Below are 6,228 nucleotides of genomic sequence, written 5' to 3' on the forward strand. Positions count from 1 at the left end.
GTGTTATTTGAGCTCTTATTCTCCAAGAGGATGTATTATATTTACTATGATGGTTTCATTCATTTCCTCATTTGCTCACTCAAAAACAATACTGAGTATTGATTAAGGGGCATGTCTATCCCGTCTGTCAGTAATTCAGAAACCAGTAAGATAAAGTTTCAAAACTTCAAAATACTGATCATCTGGTGAATGAGGATATAAAACAAAGGCAACAACACAACACAGCAATGCTATAATAAAAATGTGCCAACATTTTTATGGGAAGTTGGAGGAGTTGCTCTTAACTTGCCTCAGAGAGGCTAGAAGACTCCATACAGGAGGTGATCGCTGAACTAGATTGACAGATGGGACCACTTCAAACTCTTGTCAGTAGACTGAAGATTGCCACAGGAAGGTTCAAAGTCAATTAATGTTTTTTAGAAGGTCTTTGGCTTTAACACTTTCCATGGCTTCAAAAATATACATTATTGTAAAGCTCTGCCTCTACCATTTTGTTTTGGTATTGGTTTGCTCTCTTGTCTCTTTTACATTACATAGGAAGGGACGGGAAAAACAATAAGTACTAAATGTAGGGGTATGGTTAATATCATGACTACTTTCCACTCATTCAATACCTCCATTTAAAAAATAATATATCTCCATGTGTATGTGTATGAAAAAGTAAAGTAAATGCATGTAAATTATTATGAGATTTTTCTGAGATAACAGGAAAGATAATGGAATATTAATAAGCCCAAACAGAGAAATCTATACTCAAATTATTTTAAATAGTTGGTAATTCTAGGGCTTTCCAAGAATAGTTAAATATTCGAACTTTTTTCCCCATTATACAATGCGTTAGAAGGATTCTTTTTCTAGCAGGTGTGAAAAAGAAGCAGGTAGCAGGAGAGCTAAGTACACAGAAAATATTGGAAACAAAATCAGAATTTAATGATCTAGGTCAGTGATTCTCAAACTATAATGTGTTTAAGAACTACCTGAAGAACTTGTTAAAGCAGTAGGCCTGGGGTAGGACAGATTAATTTTCATTTTTTGTAGACCCATAGATGATGCTGATGCTGTTGGTTGAGAATCACACTTGGGGAATCACTTATCTAGACGAGTCCTTCTGATATTTAATCTATACAAATCCCCACAATCTTGTTATACTGAAGATGCTGATTCAGTAGACTTAAGTCGTATTACATGGTTTGGTGATTTCAGAAAATAATAGGTCCAAATAAGGCTTCGAGTTTATTTCCTGATCTAATTAGATTGTATCCTTACCAACAAGATCACTGTTTCTTGTATACAGTATGAATACATGTTATCACCCCATTGAGAGAAGAATTTACTGAGCTCCTGTTTCTTGGATGAAATGACTGCCCTAGTTACTAATTAAGTAAAAAGTGAGTTTCTTCTTTTACTTAGCTTCCATAACCATTCTGAAGCTTTAGAAATGAAACACTATCCAGACTGGTCATTTATTATGTTTATTATGTTTTCTTGATTCTAATAAATTATATATAAGTACAGATGGTAAAAAAGGACTGCTCTAATATCTCAACTCAAAAAAAGAAAAATTTTAGGAATACTACATTAGACAAGGATCATTATCTAGCCCCCTTATTTAAAATTTTTATTTAGTTAGACAAAGTCTATTCATATAAAGCAAAAAGTTGAACTAAATCTTGTAAAATGAGCTGGAAAATATACTTAATTTTGATGCGATAACAGTCCCTGGTGGATTATATGGATGTGGGTGTGAGGGAGCCTTACTAATAAGTGTTGGCTGTCTTCAACCCACATTTTCTCAGTAATTGATAATTCTCCATTTCTTCTCTGCTATGTAAACCTTTTAAAAAATAGAATAGTGGAATCATGATAATGATGATACATTAAGAAATTTGAAGTAGAAATTTCTAATAGAACGTTCAAACAAAAAATACAAGTGATAGAATCTGTAGTCCATATTTTGACCAACTTTGAATTGTTTGAAGAACGATGGGGATGCATACTTTCTTTTTTCTCTTATGCTGCTCCCATTCACAAATTTTTGAGTGATGTGACACTGTTAAATTCTGTAATTCAGTGACTTGAAATGATGTTTGCATAGTTAGCAGCAAATATCTCTATTCTGCTTATGTATGTATTTATTTATTTGGCTGAACTGGAACAAATATGGGTAATTGATTTGAGTATTTGTTAATGCAAATGCCAAAGTCTTTAGCCATATTATTGTAAAACTATTTTAAAGTTTTACAAACTATTTTAAAGTTTCATAATAATTTTAAGATTTATTTCTGCCTGGTGTATGTGGTTTTTTATATGATCATTTATGAGGATAAATGATTATAACAATAATCTGTAATTAAGTACTTTGTCATTTCTACTCCTTTTGCCTATTTCCAAAGGGTATTAATTTCTGATCCACTCACCAAATTGAATTATTACAAAAAAAAAAAAAAAGGTTTACTTGCAGGATGTTTGACTTCTTAGAAAACACTATACTTGTGTCTTTAGGTAGCATCTATCTTTAAAAAGGTGCAAACAATGGGATCTCACAATGTAGATATTTGGGCTAGAGGAGCAGTGGTTCTTAAACCTTTGAGGAAATATAATTCTTTATAAACTCTGTGGTCGTTCTTTACAGAAAATGTTTATGAAGTACACACAAAGAAATTTTGCATACAAAGTAGTGTCTATTCACGATCTTCTTGAAGGAAGATTCAGTAACTCTAATCTTGATAATTGAGGTAATGTTAACCAAAATGCCATCTTTTTCCTTCTTTCTTATATAGACATTGAAACCAGATGGATCAATAGACTGTTTTTCTAAATACATCATTTTGTTTTTATTGTGTAAACCTTTCCTTACAAATAAGCCTTTAGACTGATTTGTAACATGGAAGTAAGTGGACATCTGGCTTCTCTGAAAAATATGATTCACTCATTTGCATTTTTAAATTCCATTCATTCCATTTTTAAATTTTTCACTTGTCCTCTTTGCTCTTTCTAAAAGCAACTCTTCTCAACTCTTTTCAATTTCAAATACCTAAAGAGTTTATATTTCTTATAATTCAGAACATCATTTCTTTAAAATTTTTATAGGAAAATCAATATTCAAGATCCACAGCATGAGGAAACCCTGATATGTAGGTGAGTGAGAAGTTACTTTAAGTGCAAAAAGAATTTGGGTGACAAAAATCAATTTACCCCTAGTTATTTCTCATATATTGGTCTTGGTTGACTTGGAAATATCTTTCAAAGGTCATTTTTAAAATTTTAGGGGGCAAGATACTAATAAATAATTCATTCCTTCTTCAGGTTGGTTATGAGATTCCTTCAAAAAGTATTTTGAGTATATAAAGGTATTTCTATTATTAAAGACATGCTTGAAATAAATTCTGGGATGAAAGACTATAGTGCTGTTTGATAGTTCATATTTATTATTTACAGTAATAGATTTTGTGAGTAAAAGTTGAAGGTCTAAGAACTTAAAATCTGGAAGATTTATTCATTCATTTCAAGGTCTCATCCTTTATAGTGGTAAAACAGAATTTGTAATAATTTCCACAACATTGAACTCTCATAATAACCAAGAACAGAATGACGTGGAAATTCCATTCAAATTTTAGATAAGGCTTCTCACAGAGCATTTTATTTCTCATCTTAAAATAATAGGCACATGTGGAATCCTAATTAAACACATCTAATATCTTTGAATACTTCCCTTTAATTAACTAGTCATATCCCAGAAAGGTGCAAGTATGTGTGTGTGTGTGTGTGTGTAAATATTTCCTCCAGTTGAGTAAAATAGTTGGTAGAGCCAAAACTAGATGGACAACCATGATAAGCAAAGATGAGAGAATGAGAGAAATTAGTTCACCATGATCATCGGCTGTGAAATTTGGATTCAATTCTGAAAGTATAGCAGAAGATTATGCTTTTCTTAGAATATCAGTAACACTAGTCTTAAGGAGATTTTCTCAGGGGATATGCAGCATGAATGGTAGGGAGGTATAGAAGTAAAACAAACCAAGAAGACCAAGTGGTCAAAATGAAGCTCTGAGCTTGCTTGATCTCATTTGTAATTCCTGTCTCACAACTGGTATTCTTGTTAATATCATACAATATAGAAAATACTAGGATGAACACATTGGACTTAAAATTAGGAAAAGTAAGTTTGATTCCACTTCCCAGCCTAGATTTCATGACAGCCATTACATTGAACTGAATCTCATTTCCTCAATGGAAATGTGATTTAAGTTAGATTTAGATTTAATAGAGCACGATCTTGTTCTATTCCCCCCCAGTTTTGATGCCTAAAATTGGGGAGAAATAGATGATTGTATTAATGATGTAGTTCATAGATACGTTAGAAAATACGAATTCCCCTTATTGAAGTCAAGGAATTATAAGCCTTTTTAAGAAAGTCTGTATAATTTTATAAGATAGAGTCATAGATGTGGATCACTCCTAGAACCAACTACTCTTTAGAGAAGTCAATTCTTAGTCTACTGTAGCATAATCAGAGAGAATACATCAGTCTCTTGAGATAAGGCAAACTGGTCCCATTAATCATTTCAGAAATGCCCCAGCTTTTCTGTTCTGGGGAGGATGAGGTTGCTATCATCAGTATATCCTTAGATTTTTGAGTAATTGTTACTAGTTTTGCACACAATGCATGGCAGTCCAGCATGAATATAACGATCTTCAGTTCCTTAAGAACAAGTAGTTCACTTCTCTTTATCACTGACGTAGCTGTAAGAATTCTGCATCATGAAGCAGGACGTATCCTCTCTCTTTAGAAAAAAAAAATAGTTACTCTCCTAATGAGAGCGAGTAAAGCTACGGATGTAAGTATGTAAGGTGTTGAATGCTGATTAGCATGTCATTCGAGCTTTCCACCTGATGTAATTAGGAGAAATGAAGGAGCTTTAAAAAACAGCTCTGGAGAGAAATGTGGACAGCTGTCTAAAGCATTTTGTGTTTCAAACAAATATTCCTGGAATTCTTCACTGAAGGAGATGCTAGAAAGTAGTCTCTGAGCATAACTAGATGAGTCTGTGTTTAGTAGAGTAGGTCAAAGCAGAAATTATATGTTTGAGTTGGTAAGGCCATAAAACAAGTGCAGAATCAATCAATCGCCCTCTTTTTAGTAAAAATCCAAATGGGTTTTGGTGGTGATTTTGGTTCATTCTGTCTTGCCTTGTGAGATGGATAATATCTTTCTCTATTCACTTTATAAGCATGTGGTAAGGACACAATAAAAGACAATTACAGTTATGCATCACATAAAGACATTTCAGCCAATGATGGACCACATATATGACAGTAGTCCCAAAAGATTATAATATCAGATGTTTACTGTACCTTTCCTATGTTTAGATACACACATACTTACTACTATGTTACAGTTGCCTATGGTATCCAGTACAGAAACATGCTGTACAGTTTTTAGGAGCAACACTCTATGGCATATAGCCCAGGTGAGTCATAGGCTATACCATCTAGGTTTCTGTGAGTACACACTCTGATGTTCCTGTAACAACGAAATTGCCTAATGATGCAGTTCTCTGATCGTATGTTTGTCACTAGATGACACATGACTGTTCTCAATAAAATAACTTAGAGATTTAAGGGGAAAAAAGTACAACCATATAAAAATTAAGACATATAAGCATTCTGTTGTGGTTTATAGTGCCTTCACTTGAAGTTATTATTGTAGTGGTATATACGAACTGATGTCCTTAACCTCCCTTTACCATAAGTAAAATTGAAGACTAAAGCCTCCATGAAGCCAACATAGAACTTTAAACTATGGGACAATATCTTTACTGGTAAAACTTTTCTTCTGAACTCTATTTTCATCAGCCCTGCAGTTTGTTTTGTGTTAAGTAAATTTTTGGTGAAATAAAACATTAAAGGCCGGGCACGGTGGCTCACATCTGTAATCCCAACACTTTGGGCAGCTGGGGCGGGTGAATCACGAGGTCGAGAGATCAAGACCGTCCTGGCCAACATGGTGAAAACCCGTCTGTACTAAAAATACAAAAATTAGTAGGGCATGGTGGTGTGCGCATGTAGTCCTAGCTACTAGGGAGGCTGAGGCAGGAGAATCACTTGAATCCAGGAGGCAGAGGTTGCAGTGAGCTGAGATCATGCCATTGCACTCCAGCCTGGGCGACAGAGTCAGACTCCGTCTCAAAAAAAAATAAAAATAAAAATAAAATAAAAAAAGAAATA

Source organism: Mandrillus leucophaeus, unplaced genomic scaffold, assembly GCF_000951045.1.
Source record: "Mandrillus leucophaeus isolate KB7577 unplaced genomic scaffold, Mleu.le_1.0 Scaffold460, whole genome shotgun sequence".
In the NCBI taxonomy this organism is placed as follows: domain Eukaryota; kingdom Metazoa; phylum Chordata; class Mammalia; order Primates; family Cercopithecidae; genus Mandrillus; species Mandrillus leucophaeus.